This window comes from Schistocerca serialis, chromosome 4 (genome assembly GCF_023864345.2).
Source record: "Schistocerca serialis cubense isolate TAMUIC-IGC-003099 chromosome 4, iqSchSeri2.2, whole genome shotgun sequence".
NCBI lineage: Eukaryota > Metazoa > Arthropoda > Insecta > Orthoptera > Acrididae > Schistocerca > Schistocerca serialis.
The window spans coordinates 629,472,853-629,497,511 of NC_064641.1; the positions used below are offsets into that span (position 1 = coordinate 629,472,853).

Here is a 24,659-nt window from a genome sequence, read left to right on the forward strand (position 1 = left end):
GTTTTCATAAACTGTGATGGACACTTTACTGCACAAAAGAAATGACACTCACTATTACTCTTGCATTGGTCCTATGAGAATTAGGGCTATAATGCAGTAGACAGCCACTAAAATAATATAAATTTCATTGTAGTCCATGTACGAGACAGTCAGGATGTCCTGGTTACAGGAGCATTTAGAACGTGCCAGACTGCACGGCAGTCAGCTGACTGTGCACAGCCAGCTGTGAGCAGGGTGCCTCACTGAGAATGTATGGCTGCCTTCAGTCTCTGCACACTTGTCAAAGCAGCCAGACATTGTTTCTATCCTGAACGAGCTTCACAATGACTATCAGTACAGATGAATTGATTCAAAAATTGTAAGCCAAAAGCAATATGGGATGTGTCTCATTAAGAATACAGCAACCGTGACATGAAGGGAAGATGGGAGGAAACCACAAATGTGATGTGTAAGGAGAATATGACTGAAAATGAAAAGAATGAATTTGGTTCAAATGGCTCTGAGCACTATGGGACTTAACTTCTCAGGTCATCAGTCCCCTAGAACTTAGAACTAATTAAACCAAACTAACCTAAGGACATCACACACATCCATGCCCGAGGCAGGATTCGAACCTGCGACCGTAGCGGTAAGTTATTTTTTATCTATTACATTACAACAGTTTTTTATATGTACAATAGGAGAGAAGAGTGTATCAGTGTACAGTAAACAATATTATAAACTAATTCACATGGATGCAATAATAGTTACATTATCTAATTGCTTTATATACTTACTACACCAAAGCATTTTCGTTTTGCCATGCTAGCGAATTTTCATTCACAAAATAATCCAAAAACAGATCCCTATAGGCTGATGATTGGCTCCCTCTACTAATAAGATCTCAGGGAATTTCCAGTTGTGGAGGGACATACTGAGTGTCTTCACGTTTATATCCATCTCTTTCTCACACATAATTGTGTAAAACACAACATGTTTTTATTACCACACTTCAAAATTCTTCTCAAACATCTTTCGGGTGATACAAAATTCTCCATTTATTTGCCAGAATGCCAAATGTACATTATAGAGACCAAGTGCCTCATCTCCGACAATGACATATGGCACCAGTACTCAACTGTTTTATTTGGGGCTTTTCTCTGGTGTTAGTAAATCTTTATTGACAAGTTTTTCATGTAAAACTGATTGCTTACAAACAGATGAGTCACTACATTTCTCGTATGCTCCGACATGTATATAAGTGAACTTACAACCCGCATCACTTAAAGCAAGTAAAACAATGGAAAAATAATTTTTTATAATTATAGTAAGTGAGCCTAAAGAACATACTTTTTGATATGTTTTGCATTTTTATTAAAACCATTTGCTATCTCAATCCATCTTTCCTCATGTCATTCCAGAAACAATATTTGCCTCATGTTTTCCCAAATCACCAAGCAAGTTTCATATATGACTTCTCAGATGGTGGTATATCCCAACCGAAAACTGTGAGTCAGTGGTGCTGTACTACAGTCTGTAACTAAATATCTGAAAGAAAATATATGTTCATATGAAAATATGGAAACTCACGTATTTGTGACAGAAAGTTTTGTATCTGATTTTAATCGTTTTTGTTTCTGACTCATTTTTTTTTTTCCATATGAACATCCTGAAATTGATCCCACTAGAGTTAACTGAAGCATTTTTTGCAGGTAAACCTCAACAGCAAAAGTAGAAGAACGTTAGGACACATTTCAGCTGGAATTAATTTGCAGAGCAGGTGCTAAAAGTGGATCAACAGCTTCATGTCATATACAGTGGCGGTCGAAATAATAGAGCCACCTCTATTGCCGAGATTAAGAACTAGGATATCTATTAGTTCGCGAAATCGCCACGAGTGCCGTGTTGTCAGTCCCTTGTAGACAACATCAGGGAAGACGTTGCTGCTATCTTTAGTCGTCCGAAAGGAAGCGTTTGAGCTAGACGTGTGAAAAGAGGCATAAAGGTAAGAATCTTATGGGTCAAAATAATAGAGCCGCTTTACACATGTGCCTTTAAATTGATTTTTATGCAGTTGTTTTGTATGTAAATTGACGTGTGGTTTTGTTTACATTCGTCTAGATGGGCAGAGCAAAGCATACCAGTGAAGATGAGCGTATAGTAATGTTCCGGATGTTCAAAAGTGGGATGTCCATGAATAAAATAGCCAATGTCTTGCACGTTTCGCGAAAACGAGTCCAGAACGCCATGAGACGGTCAAAACAAACAAAGCCGCAGGTGGAGAACAGGGGGCGACCTCGTGTAACTACTCCTCGCGTAGACAGGCTCATCACTAGGGAAGTGAAGAAAGACCCATTTTTGTCAACACCACGACTGAAAGCCATTTTGTTTAGCGACGAACATGATGTTCAACCATCAACCTCAACGATTCAAAGACGACTGAGATCTGCAAAATTGAATGGGCGCATTGCAAGAAAGAAGCCACATGTTTCACAAGCTAATGTTCGGAAAAGGTTAGCCTTTGCCCGGAGAAATGAACAAAAACCTAATACTTGGTGGAGGAACATCCTTTGGTCCGATGAATCCAAGTTTAATAGGTTTGCCTCAGACGGAAAAGTCTATGTGCGCCGCCCACCAAACCAGGAATTTAATCCCAAGTACACTTTAAAAACTGTGAAATACGGTGGCGGAAGTGTTATGGTATGGGGATGTTTTTCGTGGTACGGCATTGGTCCAATACACCGTATCAACGGCATAATGAACGCAGAAATGTACAAAGACATCTTGGCAAATGTGATGCTGCCTTATGCTGAAGAGGAAATGCCGCTGAAATGGAAATTTCAGCACGATAACGATCCAAAGCATACTGCAAGGATCATAAGGCAGTTTGTTCAAGAGCACAATATCGAAGTATTAGAGTGGCCACCTCAGTCCCCTGACGCATCACCCATTGAGAACTTATGGGAGATCTTAGACAAGAGAATTGACCGCTCAAAAGCTACATCGTCAGAAAAACTGTGGGAAGAAATCCAGAGAGCCTGGTATGCGATCAGTAGTGACGAATGCAGGCGTTTAGTAGACTCTATGGGTAAGAGGTGCAGGGCAATCCTCAAAAATAAGGGTTACCCCACGAAGTACTAATGCAGTCCTATGCAAAAACGACTGTTCCTGTACGTTTCATAAGACTGAGATCAAGTACAATATATTTGTTTCAATTGGCTCTATTTTTTTGACCCTGTGGTCTGGTATTCTTTTGAATATTATCGATTATTACTGATTATTTTGTGTTGTGTTATCGATATAACTGACTATAGTACAATGTGACTCGGTTGTAATGGTTTCCATCATAGTTCAAACATGTCAAGTAATAAATGTGCACTTTGTTCCAAACCTTTGCCAGGTGGCTCTATTATTTTGACCGCCACTGTATATATAGTACAAAAAATTACAGTGTCTTAAGGAAACTGCCATAAACAATAAAACTCAAGCTAGCCTGGTTGAAACAGACATTGCTGAAAGTAATGAAGAGGATGGTGATGCACAAATTCATTCACCTGTTACCAAAGAGAGGCAGAAAACTAATAAAGTCAGTTTGATGATGTACTTACGCAGAGCATCACAATGAGGGAGGGTAATAAAGGAACCAAGCATCTGATTCAGATTCACTATTTCTGCTTTCATTGTTAGAAGAAATTAAAAAGATTCCAGAACATCATAGGCTTACTACAAAAATGGGGATAGCTGATGTCATATAAAGGACACAAATGATTCTGCTGGAAACTCTTCACCATAACCATTCTGAAAATGTGCCAGTAACATCAGTCACTGGACCATATAGCTGTAGGGTCTAGGAGATTTAGCACAGGGCAAAGTAAAGTTGCCATGGTTATTCCATGCCTGTTCCAGACACACACAAAATTGGTGTGGAATGTGTTATTATCACCTACTGACTAAATTGTATCAACTCAGAATTCTGAAATACTTGACCTGTTTCAGTAATCAGTACTACAAGAACATTAACATTCAAATTTTTTTCAAATGTTTTTAAAATTTACGATATAATATTACAATAATTTTCAAATTATCGTATACATGGACTCATTTTAAAACTATCATTTCTGTTCAGTGAATTTATTCATTTTCAGTTTTTTTTTCAAATTCTTAATATTAAAATTTAAGAGCCAGGGGAGAAAATGGTGATAGTTCAATTTTGTCCATAATTTTGGTGCTTAACTGCTGTTAATTTTTTTAATGGTATGTTTTCTCATCTGTGCAACCATTAGTAGTTAGTGCCATATACTTCTGGAGTTATTAGTTGCCATAGAATTTTGCAAGAATAAATATCTTGTAAGAAATAAGTAAATTGTGACTACCACCATTTTACCCCCCGACCCTTCAATATTTTCAAATATTATTAAAAATAAACTTTCGTTTTTGTTTTTTGTACTCACCTCAGAGCAATTGACAATTTTTCTTCTGACCTCACATAAGCTCGCATATGAGTATCAGTAGTGACAATAGAATTTTTTGTATTTTCCAAAAGGTTATCAAATGATTGCTCTGACATTCTTATATAGCTAAAAAACAATATGGTTAGTTTTGAAGATGCCTTCAATAATTTTTAAATAACTTATTGTGTGCAACTCCACAAGTAGAGGATGAATCCAATTTTTTTTTTTTTTTAATTTAATATGAGACAAATGGTAAACAATTATAACATCTTCCACATCAAACTCACTCAGCTGATCAGTCCTGACTGACTATCAGCTAGCTATCTAAAGGAGATCTCAACATTTTGACTGCTGTAGCCAGGCTACCTAGTGCATTACAGCCCTTAAGGATGGTGTAAGTGATCACATCCATCAACCAAGGCAGCAGGAAACAGGTCTAGTTGAACTCTAACAAACGACCCCTACCGCAAAGGCAGAGGGAAGTGCCAGACTTTTGGTAGTAATAGACATGCTGCCCACTGCAAGCATCCATCATTCAGGCATGACAAGTGGACCCCGCGTGACTAGCAAGTTCAGGCTACAATCCAGACAGATGCTCTCACTGGCAGTGAAACCCCAGCAGCCTTCTACAGGTTGCTTAAATCATGCTTATGGTGCCACAAGACTGCCACTTACCAAGACGTCAGAGAAGTCATAGCTAGGCAAAGAGACTCAAAGAAGTATCACGAGGGCAAGAATCAATATGAGTCTGTGCACATGGTTCAGTTCTTCTTCATTTGAAGGAACACCAGGGAGGGGGGTGATGGTGACAAGACCCTAACATTTAAGGGACAATCTGTTGTTCAGCAGCCCAATTACTAGGGCTAACTCTGAACTGACATAAATGTGCCCTGAGCAGTCTCTTAGTGGCTCTGTCTAGAACAAGGAAACTGATTGGGGATATTACTTTGATGACATTGTATGACTCCAAAAAGAGGGGGAACATCATAGCAGTCACCTTCTGGTCAATCTTACTCTAAGCCCAGGAATTCATTGCACAAAAACATCACCAACCTTTAGTGAGGCCAGGCACCTACGTCTGTTATATCAGGAAGCCTCCCTCTGGTGTGCAAGGTGAATATTGTTTCTAACAGCTTCTCAATTTTCCCTGATGACATTGGAATTAATACCTTCAGGAAAGTGTTAATTTGTAGACCACAGGTTTGACATAGTCAAGTTAACCAGAAACACAAACATCAATAAGGCAGGTGTACTTTGGGTATTTCATGCACAGCTGTATTGCATGCACAATTAAGCCAGTTAATGGTCAGACCCCACTTTGCCTGAGACTGTACGTGGAGGTGATTCCAAGTTATGAATAACTTTTACCTCAAATGGTGGCAATGGATAATAGGGCTGGTTGTAATGTGAGAAATTGCACTATTAAAACAAAACCTTCTGAATTTCTGGGGTAAAAATGTTGGCGAATTATTATTCACTGGATGTCCTAAACACCAAAAATATTTTGGCAAGGTGCTGAATGGTAACCCCAATTGTCATAGGCTTACTTGGAAGAAACTAAACAAAATGGATAAATGCTTCAACCATCACATATATGTATTGGTTACTGCTTCCAGTACAGAGGAGAGGCCTGAGGTTGTAGATAAACAGCTTATCAGTAGGGCTCTCTACCTAACTGGAACACAGACTGCCCCTGCAGGTACTAGATTAGGTTTAGCCATTCTGCATTCCTGTCATTGGCTGACAAACTTTCTTATGTCAGCATTCAAACTTGGTCATCTTAAATGCTCCTTAATCCTCATGAATGTTTTATAAGTACCCCAAAATCCCCTACATAGAGATTGGTGAAAGTACTTAAAAATCACTGGAACCAATTCCTTCAGAAGACAAATCTTCACCTTCTGTCATAGCTGATGTGGTAACACAAGGCCTTTATTGATGGAATATTGTGGTAATTGTTGACCATCTATAAACTATTGGTTCATGTTATTTAACTGAGCTTTTTCATCTTGTTTCTATTTTAAGTCACTGAACAATGCAGGTATATTGCTGAGAACTGCAGAAACACATGGATTGCTGGCTAATTTCTGGGGTTTCAACAACTTCTGATTCACAGCAGAACACGCAATGGAGGGCACCAGCAACTTAGTTGTCTGCACCTTTGATATGCTTCATTTGAAAGTGGGAGGTGGAAATTCTAACCTCCCAGGGAGCAATCCTGTCTGCTATACAGTACCCAGATTAAAGCCTGGTTATTTGTTTCCAGCTGGGATAGTTTGCTTTCAGGATAGAACATAAATTCTCAAATCCGAATAGGATACTCAAGGCCTCCAGTTCATATTCAGAGTACTTAACATCAGCAGACTATAAGAACCTCAATGTGTAGGTGACCAGCTTCCACTATTCATCACACAGCCACTATCCTTGAATTAGAGACATCAGTTTGCAAAATAAACTCTCAGTCAAAATTAGGAACAGCTACAACAGGAGCACTAGCCAAGGTCATTTTTAAGGTGTTGAATGTGGATTGCTGGCTGTCGGTCCACAAAAAATTTTCACCTTTTTGGCATGACTGATTCATGGTGCACCCAACTGGACAAAATTAGTGATAAATTTATGAAAAAAATCACCATTTGTGTAATCCTTGCCATCACCTTCTTGTCTTTAGTTGGAGGAAATTGGTACACAGCCTTAGTGCGATCCTGATTCATTCATCCATCATGATTTGTACCAAAAAGGAAATCTCTCAACAGGCCTAATTTACTTTGGAAGGTATCACAATCAGTCTGGCTTTGCGTAAACAGTGCAAGACCTGCCATAAGTGATCATGATGTTGATCATATGTCTTACTTAATTCGAGCTCTCCTAACACAGAATCCAGCAGACACAACAGCACAGCCACCCTGGTAGCTAACCCAAAAGTTACACAATTATATTCAGGTTCCAGTCAGTATGAAATGAAGTGAGAGGCTTCGACTCTTTGGCTAGCTGCACCTGATAATAGGTGTGATTAAGATTGAGAATGGTGATATACCGAGCTCCTGAAAACCAAGTAAAATAGTTATGGAGGTTGAATAATGACAGCAATTCTAATATCACTATTCAGTTAAGGAAGCAGTAATCAACCACTGTTGCCACAGGGCTTAGGAACTAGAAAAATAGGCAAGGCAACAGTGTCACTGATGGCCTAATCATACAACCCACCAACAGTTGCTCTATAATCTTATGCTGCTCCTTCATTTTTGGAAGAGACAGTCAGTAGAGATTACATAGCAAATATCTTTTGTTAGGCTGAAACTTACAGAAGGAGCTCTCTACTCACATAATCGAAAATGCATCCTATCTTCTTTTTAAAAAAATCACAACCAAGCAATGCATCAGTCAACAGAGCCTTGACAACAGTAAAACTGTGAGATCTGAGTTTCTCCTGGCACATACAATGTTCAAATAACTTATAGGAATGAAGCCGGGTAATGTCATCGACAACTGCTGATATTCCACAGGAACATACCCTGCTATTTTCGAGGCAAAACTGCAGCAAGTAAGTGCTATGTAAGGGAATTTAAAACCTCAGCTTTCAGAGGAACTCTGGAAAGAATGGTTATAGTGAAAAACACATCAGACATGCTTTGAGCTATCAACCAACCGTGCACCGGATGAGTGATGTTGATGCTGAGATGGCATCAAAGTCTACGGCCTTTTTGCCTTGCACAGGGAACATTTCAAAAACGATGGGCCATATTTTGTGGAAGTATGATGTGAATTGTAGTTTTTGACCACCACCTAAGATCAAGGACCTTTTAGGTTCTGTAAAGGATGATCCTGGTTTCCATTAGGCAGGTGTCTACCATGTTCCTTGCAGTTGTAGTATGTAATATATTAGTCAGACTATCAGGACTGTGGAGGACTGGTGTACTGAGTATGAGTAGTACACACACTTACAACAGGTGAGCAAATCTGCCATTGCAGAACGTTATTGTAGCATGAGTCATCCTATGGGATATAACAACAAGGAGATTTGAACATGAATTTCCAACTATTGGGATAGTGTTATTAAGGAAGCTGATGAAATTAAATTAGCAAGTAATCTTCTAAATACAGATGGTGGTTTTTGTTTAAATTCTGTGTGGAATCTTGCTCTCTCCCCTGACAAAAAAAACAGATGGACAAAGTTTAATGCTACCTAACTATTGATAACTTCTGACACGGGTCATCTTTGGTTTGTGATAGCACTAGTGGTAACAATGTGTGTGAGCATTATCTTTTCAGAGTTCCACTGGAAATTCAGGTTTTAAATTTTCTTGCACAGCACTTATTTGCTGCAGTTTTTCCTTGAAAATGGCATTCCTGTGGAAATACAGGCACTTGTCGATGACATCACCCACGTGCATTTCCATAAGTTATTTGATTATTTGAACAACAGAATAACTCATCAGCCATGACAGAGCCTGTAACTCCCTAAATTAACACAGATATTACCCAATACAGTCAACAACTCCCCATTGACAATATGACATTGCTTGATTATTTCTTTTAAAGGAGGAAGTTCACCAATGTGAAAACTGTTGTTATTCCACCAGTAATCAGCAAAGAGATATTACTAACTGAATGAAGTAAACCGCATATTGCCTCATGTTACAAGATGGTACAAACAAAGGGCAAACCTAAATTCACAAATGCTGAGCCTTTCATAAACTGAATGATTCTATGTTCATTACTGTCTTATCTAACTCAGTAAAGGTCTCTGGTGTATTGGCGAAACAAATACACAGCCAGTCTTCTGGATGCATACCCTCTAGAATATTGCTCTTACTGCCTCCAGTTCAGTAACTGTAAGGCAGAGAGATGACATGGATACCTGAACACCCTAAATATATTGGTCGAGTGGCTCGTTATGATTTAGAGCATGACAAAATGCCGAGTGGCCAACTCATTTTTAATTCTACTTGAAAAAATTTTTAGTAGTAAATTTTTGTTGATTCTGATGAATGAGTCACCCTTACAAAGGGTCTTGGCTACAATTCTGCTCAATTTATGACAGGTTAATGGATAAATAATTTGAAATATGACTGAACTGGTAATTTGCAGAACTTTGGTCTGATTTTGCAAACAGTTAACCAAACAATATCTACAATCCCACTACTCATACCTATTGATAACTGTCAATGCTCTGTACTATAGACAAAAGCAGATTAGGAATTTACAATTTACAATTCCTACCCGAAGTTTCAAACCCCTCACTGTGGCAGGAAGAAAACCATCTTCTTTTCCCACCTACAGGTATCTTTTCAACAGAAAACTGGCATCAAGCTGTAACTCACTGATTTTACTGCTCAGTTATTCAATAAGAGGGACTTGGTTACAATTGGTATTTACCCAACTTTGATCCCGAATGCAGTTACACAAACAGTTCAAATGTGACCGAGTCCTAAAGACTTGCCAACAACAAGCCAAAGTGTCTTGCAATAACTGGATGTTTGCCTCCATACTTGACAGCAAACTCCACATTGCACAAAGCACAGGCATCACCTACCTCACCCATTGTGTTAGTTGTAGTGTTGAGAAAGTGGTCCAGTACATTGTGCAGGCATTGACTTAACTTGGCTACACTGCCTTCTATGAATAGACCATGTATGAAAAGCTCGTATTGGAGCTGCATTTTAGACAGGTAGCTTATCCCCACCACAGCTCTTCTGTCCACTACTAGTTCACCTTTACAGCCACCTGGTATCAAGAAAATAAGCAATAAAGTTTGCTAACACTAAACAACCTGATTCCCTACCAAAAGTCCTTAATTTATTTATAACATCAGCAGACTATTAGTCTGTAATGGCAGGGAGGTTGGGCCTGCAATCAGGCAGTTGCTCATAATTAAGAAGACAGTCTTGTCTGTCACTTACAGCCACTCTTACTCCCATCAACGCGCCACTCTGTACTTCCACAGTGAGGTGATAGCATGCAGGGGAATGGCACACTGAAATAACTGAGGATCTTGACATGGCTCCTTGACTGCTACACCTGTACTATCATTCCTCACAATACCCATGTCTCTTGGCTCTCAGCAGAAACACTGTTCCTTTCCCAGCCTTTGTAGTCAGAGGAGGGCATCCTGGATATACTGGACTATTTTATATGCTGGGTACAGCCATTGTACAGAGCGAAGGGCACTCAAGGAATTGGAACAGACAAGGAATTTAGAACCCATAACACATCTCATCTTCTCCAGTGCCTGCAAGATCATGTATAATTCTCTGTGGAATAGAGTAAACTTGTGAGTAGTTGGAACTTGAGGACACTATCGTGAAAAACTGCAGAACAACCAATTGCCTCTCCCTGTTTAGAGCCATCCATAAATATAGGTACAGAGTTGTGGCACTCAGTTAAGAGGAACACCATTCTCCTGCTCAAAATGACCTGACAACATGACACCAACTTGGGACCTAAGAAAGCACTTAGAAGGGAAGTCCCAGATAAAGACGGGGAGGTGGCCATGGAAGCCCCATTGGTGGAGCTGCGTTGGAATACTGTGTCTGCAGGTTGTGCTGAACACCTTACTGACATCAAAGAATACACAAATACAGTGCTGTTTATGTAGGAAAGCTTCCTGGGTACCTGCCTTTAGCAGGCCAGATTTTTGACAGTGGATAAAAATCTCCAGAATCCACACTGAGAGTTGCCTTGTCTCTAATATCCAGACCAGATGATGGTTGACTATGTGATCTAGGACTTTTCCTACACATCTCATTAAGGCAATGCTCCAATAACTACTGGTTTCCTGGTTTGAGGAGAGGTGTCAAAATGGCCTCTCTGCACTAGATGGGAAAGTGGCCTGTTTGGAATTTCAAATTGAAACATTCGAGAAGGATTTCCTTTAACACCACTGCCAAATGTTGAAGTATGCTGCACCAGATTTGTTCACAAGCAGGTGCAGCATTGAGGGCCTCAGACAGTACTGAATCCTGCTCCCACATGAAGGAAGGACAGTTGTAGAACTCAGAATTATTGGATCTGAAGTCCAACTTGCCCTCTCTAGAGCTGCACAGTAGCAGTGGAATGCTGGATCCTGGCTGGTGTTGGCAGCAGTCACTGCAAAATGCTCTGCCATTATCTGAACATTATATCCGGACATTGTTTGAAGCCACTCAGTTTACAGCATGGGTATGATTGGTAATTGACTGTATTTACCAGAAATCCTCTTGCTAGTTTCTCATAATTTTAGTGAACAAGTGGAACAGTTGGTAGAATCCAGGAAAGCTTGCCATGATCATTTCTTGATTACACATTGAGCCTTATCTCTAGCTCCCATAGGGCTCAGAGCCATTTGAACCTTAGCTCTAGCAAGTTGAAAGGCTGCAAGATAGTCTGTTTTTGGGTGGTGTTTAAACATTCATAGAGTCGCACACCTGACCCAGATTGCTGAGCAGCACTTATTGTGATGTTTCAAGGTGCATTAATTATTTAGTTATTTTAGTTCGACACACTAATGCTATAGTTTAACTAACTCTTTAGATTACTGTAGATAATCATTTGATAAATAAGCTCACTGAAGTTCTTTCAGTTACAATTGTTATAAATCTTTGATTTTCTCCACAAATTTTTAAGCACTGCCAAAAAATAACCAGGTCAATTTATTGTAAATGTTCCTTGGTTTAGTTGCTCACTGTATGTATTGCCTTCAGATAACCTAAGGACTCTGGAATGGATAAGTCAGTGGTACGGTGGATCACTTGTTTTATGTGGTCCACCCATTCCTGGCTGCTGTTCAACGTTCAGATACAGCCAACTGGCTGAATAACATCCAGTTAGCACTGCTGACCACCCATTTTGGTGACCTCTATTCAAGTAATGCTCCATCCAGTAGATGAATTCACAGCAAGAAGTGGTCACTGAAATGTAGGTCATCAGCTGCTTCCCACTGAGCTGAATCTGAGAGGGCAGGAGAGCAGAAAGAGAGGTCAGTGGCTGAGGATGATACAGTAGCAGCTGAGAAATGAGTGGGACTGCCTGTGTTGAGGATCCACAGCTCCTGAGACATCATGAGTCTCGCCAAAACTCAACCCCTAGGGCAAGTAGAGTTCAAGCCTTATAATACATAATGGACATTGAAGTCACATAGTGAAGAAATTGATGGGGAAGTTGCAGAATAAAGCTGCGAGAGGCTCAGAGTTTACCACATCCTGTGAGGGGTAAAAATAGTGAGCAGATAGTCACCTGAGCCATGTGAACTTCAACAGCTAATGCTCATAGATCAGTAACTAAGAAGAAAGCAGAGGAGTCGTGTGCATTATTGATAAACACAGCTGTGCCACCCTTTGCTCTTTCCCCAGTGAGGTCGTCCTTGTGATGGGAGGTATAGCTCCTAGCACAAGGGTGTCAGATACTTTAAAATGTGTTTCTTGTAAACACAACCACAGGGGGTGTGCTTATGCTAGGAGTTTTAGTTCCTCCACATGAGTCCTGAACCAATTCACGCTCCACTGTAGTACGGGAGCCATTTATAATGGAGGTAGCACTTCCACCCACTCTTTCCACTGAGGAGTGGGGCCTGCAATGGGTGAACACACTGTCTTCGGGTGAGAGGAGTGCCCCAGGCCAACAACTAGGTCTATAGGCCCCAAATACAAATCAAGAGGGATATTGACATCATCAGACTGTTTCTCTCTTTTTCTTTCTTCTTTTTTTCTCCAGAGATTGATGCTTGGCCTTTGATTTTTTGGCTTGGGCAGGTTTGGAGCACAACTGCATCAGTAGTAATGACAGTATTGGATGGTGCATCAGACTGAATCTTTGGAGGAGTAGGGAGCCCCACAATATCTGCAACCACAGCCTTTTTCATGTCCGGGAGAGGGGGAGGGGGGTAAGGGCTTCAAAATAACTGCAGTAACAAAGTGCATTAACAAACAAACACACTAGTGCTGACACTGGTAGCCTCCATTTGTGTAGCACCATCAGTTGTCTGAATTGGCTTTTTAAGAGCAGAAGTAAAGGAGGCAGTGAATGTGGAGGGCTATATGACCATACATCTTCTTGGCCTCGCCATGCAGGATGAACTTTGTAGTGTTAAGCTCTTGCATCTTCCATTCTTCAAGATATATGCTGCAGTCCTTACTCCAGACATATTGATCCCTGGAGTGATTTTCACACATCATACGAAATGAACAAACAACTTCATGGGCAGCCTTAGCACATTTACCACAAGTGCCTTCTCCCTTACATCCTAAAGTGGAGAGCCCAAAGCACGGCATTTGAAAAAAACATGTTGGGTTGAGGGCATGGGGACATATGCTTAAATGAAGAAAAGCAGCCTTGACAAGCTCTGGCAGTTTAGTGCTGCTGAACGTAAGATTAAGGAGTCAGATTTTACCAAATTCCCATCCACTATTTTCACGATATTCTGCACATTCACAATGCCTTCTTGGGCCTACTCAGCTGACAGCTGCGAACCCCATACCCTGCAAACAAACACTGAGCCCCTGAGGGTGGGACAACAACAAGTGAGAAAAACTTAATTGTCCCTTAAATATTTCAGAGAATTCTTTTTCTTTAATTTCTAATAAAACTACACTTCTTAACTTGATAAACGTGAAAAAAGGCATGCAAAGAGGCACTCAGCTAATTTAACAATTATACAGGTTATTTTAAAATCAATATTACAAGGAGCACAATATGCATAACATTTTAAGCATTTAAAAAGAAAACTTTCAGATTAGCAACTTTAAAAATAAGAATGGGAGCTTAAACAAGCCATACGAAATTATTCGCAAGAGCAACCATGGACAAACTTAAACTCAATAAAGGGGCTGAAACACATGGATTGACCAACACACAATGATGACCTCAGCTTGGAGTGTACCCCAAAAGGTTGCTCAGTTCAGTACAGATTCTAAAACACACACATAAAATGTACCTTAAATTTACATAACAAACAAATGGCAGGTAACACACAGGTCTCCAGCACTGGCACAGTGAATTCGGGCTGACACCTGATACCATGCGGCTCACAAGTACTTAAAATTGACAGAGTAAATTAAAATTGACAGAGTAAAATTCATATAACCAAATTAACACTGACTGAGGGGCCCAAAGCAAATAAATGAGATGGTTTGACCAACATGTACTTAAAGTTAACTGACAATGAAAATGTTAAAGATACCCTAACCTAGAGAGTACACATGCCAATAGTTCAGATAAAGGCAATTCTGACAAAGAAAAATCTTAAACATACCTAAACCAACGAAGTGCATGCCCCAGTAGAGCAGATAAAAGCAAATCTTTCTAGGTCAAAGTTTACTGACAATGAAAGATTTTAAAGAAACCTAAACCTAGGAAATAAACACACCATTACTGTATGTAAAAGCAAATCTTTCTAGATCAGGTATCCACAATCAGATCTAGGTAAAATGTAAGTTCTCATGGTGGACACTTTACTAAACACAAGAAACAGTGCTCTCTGTTATCCTGAATTGGGCCTAGGAGAACTAAGAATGTTGTATGCAAACACACACACTACCCAATGCAGCAGAAAACAGGCCTGGTCGAACTCCACTGTACTACCCACTAGTCCAAAGCAGAGGGAAGCAGCAACTCTTCAGTAGGCATAGACCCCCCCCCCCACCCCCCCGCACCCTCCCCCAAAGTAAACATCTGTCATCCAACACATGGTTAGTGGACAATCAGATATGGGCCAAAATCCAGACACTCTCTCTCACTAACAGCCAAACCCCAGCAACCCTCTAGCATGAGTTGTGCATGCTCTTAATTTGCACCTAAGGTGCTGCTAGATTGCCACCTACTGGGATGTCAGAGAAGCTGCAGTTAGGTAACAATGCCCAAAGAAGTTCAGTGTGTTAATAGTTGATATGAGTGCAAGCACAGCTCAAAAGCCTCAATCTTGAGGTGTGTTGTGTGCCGATGAGACATACAGCTGTTGAGGTGGAACTATCGTTAGCGGGCATTATCTGTGAAACCTGCCACAGCTCTGATGTATAGGGCTTACCCAGGGAAGTGAGGCTCTGTCCGGATAGACCATTATTTCTCTAGATGCTCATGAGACCAAGATGGAACCATGAACTTTTTACAATCAACTCCCAGTGGAACAAGTGTAGTGCTTGCAAGTTTGCTCACCTGGTATTTTTCACTCAGTAGCTGCACTGCCACTTGGTGTTCATGGTTTGCCTGTTTAAAAAGTTTCTTACAAACCTATGGCAAATAACGTATTTCTTCTTGTTTATTTATAACCAATGACAATGATGATCAGCTTTGACTCAAGCAAGAGTTTCAACATATAAACTGCATGGGAAACTACATTCACATACACAATCTGATACACCTTACAGGTGGCAGCTTGATTCACAGATCCATAACAAAGTTACTGTATATTCTGACTGAATTACCAAGAGGTTTTATAAAACTACTTAATATTGACTGATGTTGATATATACTACATGATGTTGAAGAAATGTATGTGAACTACATTGACACAGAATGTCTACAATTTGGCTATTGGGCACTGACAGATTTTATCCACTTCAACTGAAAACGGACTACAATGTGTTTATGTAATGAATGTTATCTTCCAACTGACTGACATGAAGTAAAAGTACATTTTAATGGCACAGAGATGTTTATAATTTGACTATCATATACTGGCTGACTAAAGCATTATCCTGTATGCTTAAGTATACATGCACGTAGGAGTAAAAATCAAAATTTGGCTCTATATTTGTAAGGGTGCAATTGTGCATGGTGGTCAGTGGGAGTTGGTGATATACACCCTTACTGCTGATTCGAGATTGCAAGATCGTATGTGCATTGGAGATATTCTGGGCATGCAGATGGCTGCTCATGATGTCGGAGCACGCATGGCTCAGAATCTGCAGAATAGTGCGGCGTGGTATGGAGCTCCATCCATGGCAAAGTTCTGTGATCAGGAAACTTGGTAAATAAGGAGGCCAGTAGAAAACACAGAACTGGATTTGATCAGAAGCACCATGAGAGTCTGTTCTTGTCATAGGTTTTAAGAAGTTATTGTCAATCAGAAATTAAACCAATTTGAATTGTAGTAATAAATCCTTGTTTTTGAACCTACCCGCACCTATTACTATGTAACAGTAGTCATTCCACAGGAGAAGTCTGGTGGCAGTTGAGGTCCCTCCAAAAAAAGTGAGAAGTTTGTATCATGAAGGGGAGAGAATCCTCACTTAGGGCAACCATGGATTTGTGAATCTACGAACAAATACAAGTACGACATTTCACAGAAGGAAAGAAGACGAAATAACCAGTCAAATGATATCCCCTGACAAGTACACAGAAAATTAATAAAAACCTAGGTATAAATATGTGGTACTAATCTGCAAAGCTGAGTTACTATTGCAGTGATAAAAACAGACACTGGTAAGGTGAAACAGTGTGTGCTATTATGACACAAGAAACAGTAAGAATCACATCAAAGTTGCAACTGAATGTGTTTTATTCTGTTACACAGTGGAATATTAATATTTACCAGTGTAAACTATAATTTTTTTCATTCAAGAACAATTTAACTGCAGTAACAAGAATTAATAACATGTTGCCGCACATATAAACAACCGATAATGAGTTTATTCATCTACAATATCACACGTTGTGACTGGTTTGCATCTACATGTGTGTACATGTGTAGCTGTATAAAGTTCATTTATAGTCAAGTTTTAATACCATAGTATAGTAATAACTTTGGGCTGATCTACTGAATAGTTAGGACACAATTTTAACAACCTTGGGTCTTAAAGGAGATCACCAAACAGCCACATCATTGTTACATACATTCATGCAACAAATCAATGACAAGTTTTCACAGATAGAAATTTGATTTTCACAGGTGGAATCATGTTTTCATCAGGTTACGGGAACAATGATGGATCTGGTGACTAACAATTTTATGCAATTAGATTCAAGGTTAAGCCAAATGGTTACCATATTACAACAGATGGAATTAAATTTCAATAATCGTATGACTCAGGTCAATGGGAGAATGGATAGAATCGAAACTAGACTCTACCTGAGATTCAAAGATACAGAAGAAATAGACATACAGGGTGGAGAAAAATTGTGTCATGAAATTTAGCCCTGGATAGCTGATACCAGCAGGAACCAAAATTACTAATGTTGTGTAGGTTGACAATGTACCATTTTTAAACTACAAAAACTTGGCGCCATATGCTCCGATTGGCCGTGGGATTGCCTTGTTGCCATTCATCAGTTGATGAGCAGTGCTATGGTTGTCACAGCCAATCAGAGCGTGTGCTGCCAAGTTTCCATAATTTAAAAATTTTGCGTTGTTGACTTACACAACATTAGTAATTTTGGTTCCTACTGGCATCAGCTTTCCAGGGTTAAAATTTTGTGACACTATTTTTCTCCCCCCTGTATAGTTGGGATTATTAGACGACAAGGTAGAGGGTCAGTTACAACACATACATTCCCTTAAGACAGGCCAAGACATAATTAAACAGCTCCAAATACTAGAAACCAGATTGCAAGAGACAAAAATGAATGTACAAAAATTGACGAATAGATATATAGAAATAATATCATTCTTAATTTTTGAAACTGACATTCATTTACAAACATTGGAATGCCATAATGAGCACAAAGAAACTAACAAGTCTCCCATATTCATCACCCAAGAGTGACAATACTTCCACAACTAGAAAGAAAGAATGGGGATGATGAAACAGTTAAGAGCAATCAACATAGTAGTGTATAATGATTTTACGCCAATACCATAAATTTCCTAAATTTGCACCTGGCAGAGATATACATCCTCTGTTATCAGGGCATTTCAGGGTATACTACCCAGTACTTGGTCAGACCACAACAAAATTAGATTCATGGTCAGCCATTTATCAGGAAGTCCTGAGGGTAGATGATTTTAAGTCTTTTACTGACCTGAAAGATAGTTCAAAGCTAAATACTGAAGTGATGGCACACAAACGAAACTTCACTTGGAATTACTGGGGTCAAAACCAGATAATAGCAGTGAATGGATGAGATGCAGAGATTTTGTTGAGTGTCAACTAAATGAAGCCAAATACCTTGATGATCCGATTCGTGAGGAGCACCTATTGGAAGTTATTATCAGCCACCTACTGTGGAGAATATGAGATAAGTTATTAGGAAAAGACTGGGGAAAAGTTAATAGCCTTTTAGAATATTTGGAACAGCTGGACACAATAGAAAGCCAGTTGGAATGTTGGAACAATAATCATACAAATACCATTATGGACAGTAGACGAGACTAAACTAACAATCAGTTTATGGGACAAAGAGAACAGAGACACAAATATAATTACCAATATAACAATAGATCAAGACATAGGTGGAGAGGTGGTAATAGAAGTATTCCTAACAGAAGTCAGGACACTCAACAATTTCATAACAACATGCAGAGGGAAAACTGATACACTTCAGAAGAGAGGCTCGTTCTTCTGAAGCTGTTGCAATCAAGCCAGTATCACTGAAATCCCTCCCATATGATTAGGTATGATAAAGGTGATATGATGATGACTGATTTATTAGATGGGAATGAAAGCATAGCTAAAAATCGTATCTGACCAAAGCATTGTGGCACGATAGGTGACTTACCAGTAGATCACAATTGTGGATTTGGGCAGTGAAATTTGTGTTGCGGACCAGAATTTTTTAACGACCTGTAATTTGATGCATGTATTCCTGATGCTGCTGGTCATGGGAGTGAAGATGATGGGAATTACAGAAAAAAAGAGTAAAGCAGTAAAGGCAAAAATATTAATTCAGTTTACTATCAGCACATATAAATTTACTTACCCGATGTTCCTTGTATCTGATTTAAACATCCCTATCCTTCTGGGAATGTACTGGCTATTAGATTCTAAAGTTATTTTAAACTTTTCTACAGGATCTGTAACTTTTCCATATGGGGACAATCAGCAATTAGTATCATTACCATTCGATTCCACAGCAATTAGTCACATGAATGTAATACTCATGTAGTAACTGCAATACATCAAAGGGAGATACATAAGGGCCCTGCATATATGGAAACAATATCAGTGGAGGATATAGTAGGTAATATTGATAAATTGTTAGGACTTAATGCAAGGAGAAAGTAGACATTATTCAATTGCTTACCATTCATAAAGAGATATTTTTGTTGAAATCTGGGATGATTGATCTCCTGATCCATTCTATGTGGGACCATACAAGATACTAGTAGCATTAAAGGACATCATAAGGCACAAAAATAATAGGATGATAAATAGGGATGTAATTGAAATATCTAATAATTGTTATAGTAACCCACTAGTTGCTGTTAAGAAACCAGATGGAATAGTCAGACCAGTGTTTGATGTGAGAACACTAAACAGGATAATAGAACCAGAAGGAGACAGACCACTCATAACAGATGAGTTGTTGACAAGATTTGCAGGGATGAAGTACAATAGTACTATGGATTTAACATGTGGATACTGGCAAATAAAACTGCATGAGACATCTCACAAATGTACAGTATTTTTGTTTGAGGGTAGAGCTTATCAGTTCAGGGTTCCACCATTTGGATTCAACATCTCAGTGTTGGTCTTCATAAGAGCTCTTGATAAAGCAGTTGGAGATAATCTGAAACACAATATATTTATTTATATATGTAGATGACAAAGCAATTATATCAAAAACCTGGGAGGATCAAATATACACATTGGATAAACTAATACCTCAATTATATTCACAGGAAATAATCTAAAACTATCTAAATCTCAATTCGGCAGGACTGAAGTTAAATTTTTAGGACATGTGATAAACAGAGAAGGGATGAGACCAGACTCACATAAGTTAGATGCAATTAGTAAATGTTTGCAATCAAAAAAAAAAAAAAAAAAAAAAAAAAAAAAAAAAAAAAAAAAAAAAACTGTGAGCATATTTTGGTATGGCTGGATTTTACAGAAAGTTTTTGAACAAATCAGTCCTAAATGCACGACATAAGACAGTTATTGAAACAATCTTCAGTGTGGCGATGGACACAAGAATGCACAGCTGAGTTCTTAGCTATCAGGGACAATTTAGTATCAGCACCATTACTGGTGCATCCTGATTTCAGCCAACCCTTCCATCTTGCAACAGATGCCTCGGATTATGGCCTCAGGGCCCAGCTGTACCAAGAAACATGATCAAGTGTTATAGCTGAACACAAACTTGTAGCATTTGCATGCTGTATGCTCACATATACTGAAATAAATTGTGGCATAACAGAAAAAGAGACATTAGCAGTAGTAGGGGCTTTTAAAAAGTTTAAATACCTATTAGCAGGACACAAGACTACTGTCCACAGTGATCACAAATCATTAACATTGCTCTTAAAAAGTAAGCTGATACACAGTAAGCTCACTAGGTGGGCATTGTTCTTGCAGGAATTCAATTTTTCTATAAGTTACCTCAAAGGCAAGGAAAATATAGTACCGGGCGCATTGTTGTGCTTTCCAACAGGTTTACCACCACAAGATTTCAGAGACTGTGGCACTTTTCCAGAGTATTTTTTTCTTTTAACAAACAATTTAGATAGGGATTTATAAATTTCTGTCATAACCTGCAAACAGAGCAACATGGAGATCAAGCACTACTTAAACATATTTAACAGTTAGAAAATAGGGCTAGCGAGTTCAACACCAGGTGGAAGCTTCAAAGAGGCATACTATTCCACAAGAGTCACACTTTGAGTAACTGGTTGCTCTGTATTCCCTTCAACTGTATTGACTGAACAACATGGTACATATGTCTAAGATATCTTCACTTTGGCCCTAAGAAATGTATCATGGACATTAAAAAGCTTTATTACTTTAAGAACATGCATGAATGATAAAAAAATTTACAGCAGTGTGAGACATATCGAAAGTGAAAATACAGATGACAAAACTGCACACCTTACTTCATCCGCAATACCCAGTGAGTTATGGGACCTAGTAGCAGTGGACATCTACGTTCCACTGCTTCGGGGGCAGAGAAGAATGGAGTTCATTTTTGTTGTTGTGGAATGCTGGTCAAAATTAGTTAAATTGTATCCATTGGAAGAAGCCACTATGCTTAGTGTCATACTGAAGCTGAGTGATCATTCTTTAATACAAGTAGGGAGATCGAAACATTTGTTGTTGGATAATGGCATACAATTTACAGCAAGGCAATTTAAAGAGTTCCTTGCATGGGAAAAAATCAATCATATCCTCATATTGCGGTACTGCCCACAGGCTAACCTCACTGAATGTGTGATGAGGAAATTAGGAAGGTTATGTCGAAAATATTGTGCCGGTAAACACTCTAAGTGGATTGAGATGGTGAGAGATTTTGAAAGGATACTGAACAAACTGCCCCATTTGTTTACCAGGGTAGCACCCAGAGAGATTTTAGGCAAGCAAATCAAAGGTGAACCTTCATTGAAGTATATCGACTGGCCTGACGAGAATGTGTGGATTACTCCAGCATCACAATCAAATATCAAAGAGCCATTAATTAAGCAGGTAATGAGAGAAAAAAACAGATGAGAAAGGAGTGCCCCAATAGTGCATGAATTAAGGGGCTTGATATTAGTAAAGAAGCATATTAGAAGTTCAAAAAATGATGGACTAACATCCAAGTTTCAACATTTCTATGAAGGGCCATATGTAATTACAAGTATACCTCACCCAAAAGCAACTGTGCTAACCGATTCGATTACAAGGAAAGAAAAGTGATGTTTAACATGCAAGATATAAAACCCTTTGTAGTCAGTGAATGATAAATTCTTCAATATGTTATATTCAAATTTTAGGCAAAGTGAGATTCAACAAAACCCTACAACCTGTCTTTAGGTCAGGGCATATGAAGTCAAGGGCAAGGGAGTACTCAACGACAGTCCATAGCTAAAGCAGTGATGAGATGATATATGAGCTGAATGGGTTGGCAACTATGAAAGTCATGGCTGATATAAAACTGTGAGGTACCTGGTAAAGGAGAATTAAGTATTAATGTTACAGATACTAATAAAAATAGTTATTAAGTGTCCAGTGGGGTTTCCTTTTAAGATTTGAAATTTCTACACTTTTTTTAACCTTTTGTTTGACTAGGGTATATTACTTAAGATAACATTATTGGTTCAATAAATTTAGACTATAGATAGACGGTATTAGCATTAAATGGGGCATGTCAAAGAAACTTTAGTGGATAAGAAGATGTAATCCAAGGCAGACCGTCAGGAATGATATCTCCTGGTTTCTACTGGGAAGAGAATTCAGACCTGTATGGCATAATTCAAACTTAATCGACAGAACTTTTTTTTTAAGAAAAATAATGGTAATAAATGTGATGATCCTAAGGAGCCAACAAAATGTGAGATATAACAGTATGGGGATGTATACTAGAACAGAATGAGATTTTCACTCTGCAGCGGAGTGTGCGCTGATATGAAACTTCTTGGCAGATTAAAACTGTGTGCCCGACTGAGACTCGAACTCGGGACCTTTGCCTTTCGCGGGCAAGGGCTCTACCACCTGAGCTACCGAAGCACAACTCACGCCCGGCCCTCACAGCTTTACTTCTGCCAGTATCTCGTCTCCTACCTTCCAAACTTTACAGAAGCTCTCCTGCGAACCAAGCACAATCTGCCAGGAAGTTTCATATCAGCACACACTCCACTGCAGAGTGAAAATCTCATTCTGGAAACATCCCCCAGACTGTGCCTAAGCCATGTCTTTGCAATATCCTTTCTTTCAGGAGTGTTAGTTCTGCATGGTTCGCAGGAGAGCTTCTGTAAAGTTTGGAAGGTAGGAGACGAGATACTGGCAGAAGTAAAGCTGTGAGGACTGGGCGTGAGTTGTGCTTCGGTAGCTCAGATGGTAGAGCACTTGCCCGCGAAAGGCAAAGGTCCCGAGTTCGAGTCTCGGTCGGTGCACACAGTTTTAATCTGCCAGGAAGTTTCATATCAGTGCACACTCCGCGGCAGAGTGAAAATCTCATTCTGGAAACATCCCCCAGGCTGTGGCTAAGCCATGTCTCCGCAATATCCTTTCTTTCAGGAGTGCTAGTTCTGCATGTTTCGCAGGAGAGCTTCTGTAAAGTTTGGAAGGTAGGAGACGAGATACTGGCAGAAGTAAAGCTGTGAGGACCGGGCGTGAGTCGTGCTTCGGTAGCTCAGATGGTAGAGCACTTGCCCGCGAAAGGCAAAGGTCCCGAGTTCGAGTCTCGGTCGGGCACACAGTTTTAATCTGCCAGGAAGTTTTTATACTGGAACAGTGAGAACAGTATGAAATAACTGTGCATCTAAGAATCAAGATTTTGTTATATGAACAGTTGATGACATGAGAAGAGAAAAAGCTTATAGAGGTCATGCCAAATGAAGAGTGGTTTTATAAACAGATAGTTTCTATCAGCAGTAATGTAAGACGTAATTTGGCAAAAAGCATATGTTGTGAATAAATGAGTAGTGCTTAAGTTACAGGATGCCCTCAATTGTTATCAACATGTGCATAAGCAGACACAATCAGACAACCTTGAGGGGTGGCAGATGTAATGGTGCAAATGCACTTGGTGGTCAATAAAAATTGGTGATAAGCATCCTTATTGCAGATCTGAGATTGCGAGATTGTGTGTGCATTTGTGTTTACAAAAATATATATAAAACTGAGAATTGAACTGAAAAATACTAGATTTAAGTAATAATAGCTAAAAGTAGGTTAGGTTTTGTTTGGGTGGTATGGTAATTTATGCTGGAGATATTCCAGGAGCGCCAGACAGTTCCTCATAACTTCAGAGCAGGCAGGGCTCACAATCTGCAGAGCAGTGCGGCTTGCCATGGAGCTCATCCCTGGTAAATAATGAGACCAGTAGAAAACACTGAAGTGGATTTGACTCAGAGACATCATGAGAGTCTGTTCTTGTCATGGATTTTATAAAGTTATTGTCAATCAGAAATTAAACCAATTTGTACTTGGATTAGTAAACCGTTGTTTGGAAACCTACCAGCACCTGTTATAATGTAACAGTTGTTATATCACAGGAGAAGTCTGCTGGAAGGTGGGATACCTCTGAAATGAGTAAGGGGATTGTATCAAGAAGGAGAGAACCCTTGCCTATTTTAATCATTGACATAAAAGATAGCAATATTAGTGGACACAAAGATACAACAATCAAAGAAACAAGTTTGTTTCAGTGAGAGATGGGTAACTAAAAAATAGACGGCATTATAAG

The 24,659-nt window shown here is 39.3% G+C and overlaps 1 non-coding gene across 1 annotated transcript; it reads left to right on the plus strand.

Moving 5' to 3' along the window:
- Positions 1 to 23,290: 23,290 nt before the first annotated feature.
- On the plus strand, positions 23,291 to 23,364 carry Trnas-cga (transfer RNA serine (anticodon CGA)). The gene has a single exon. It is a non-coding gene; the product is annotated as a tRNA-Ser (tRNA).
- The last annotated feature ends 1,295 nt before the right edge of the window (positions 23,365 to 24,659 follow it).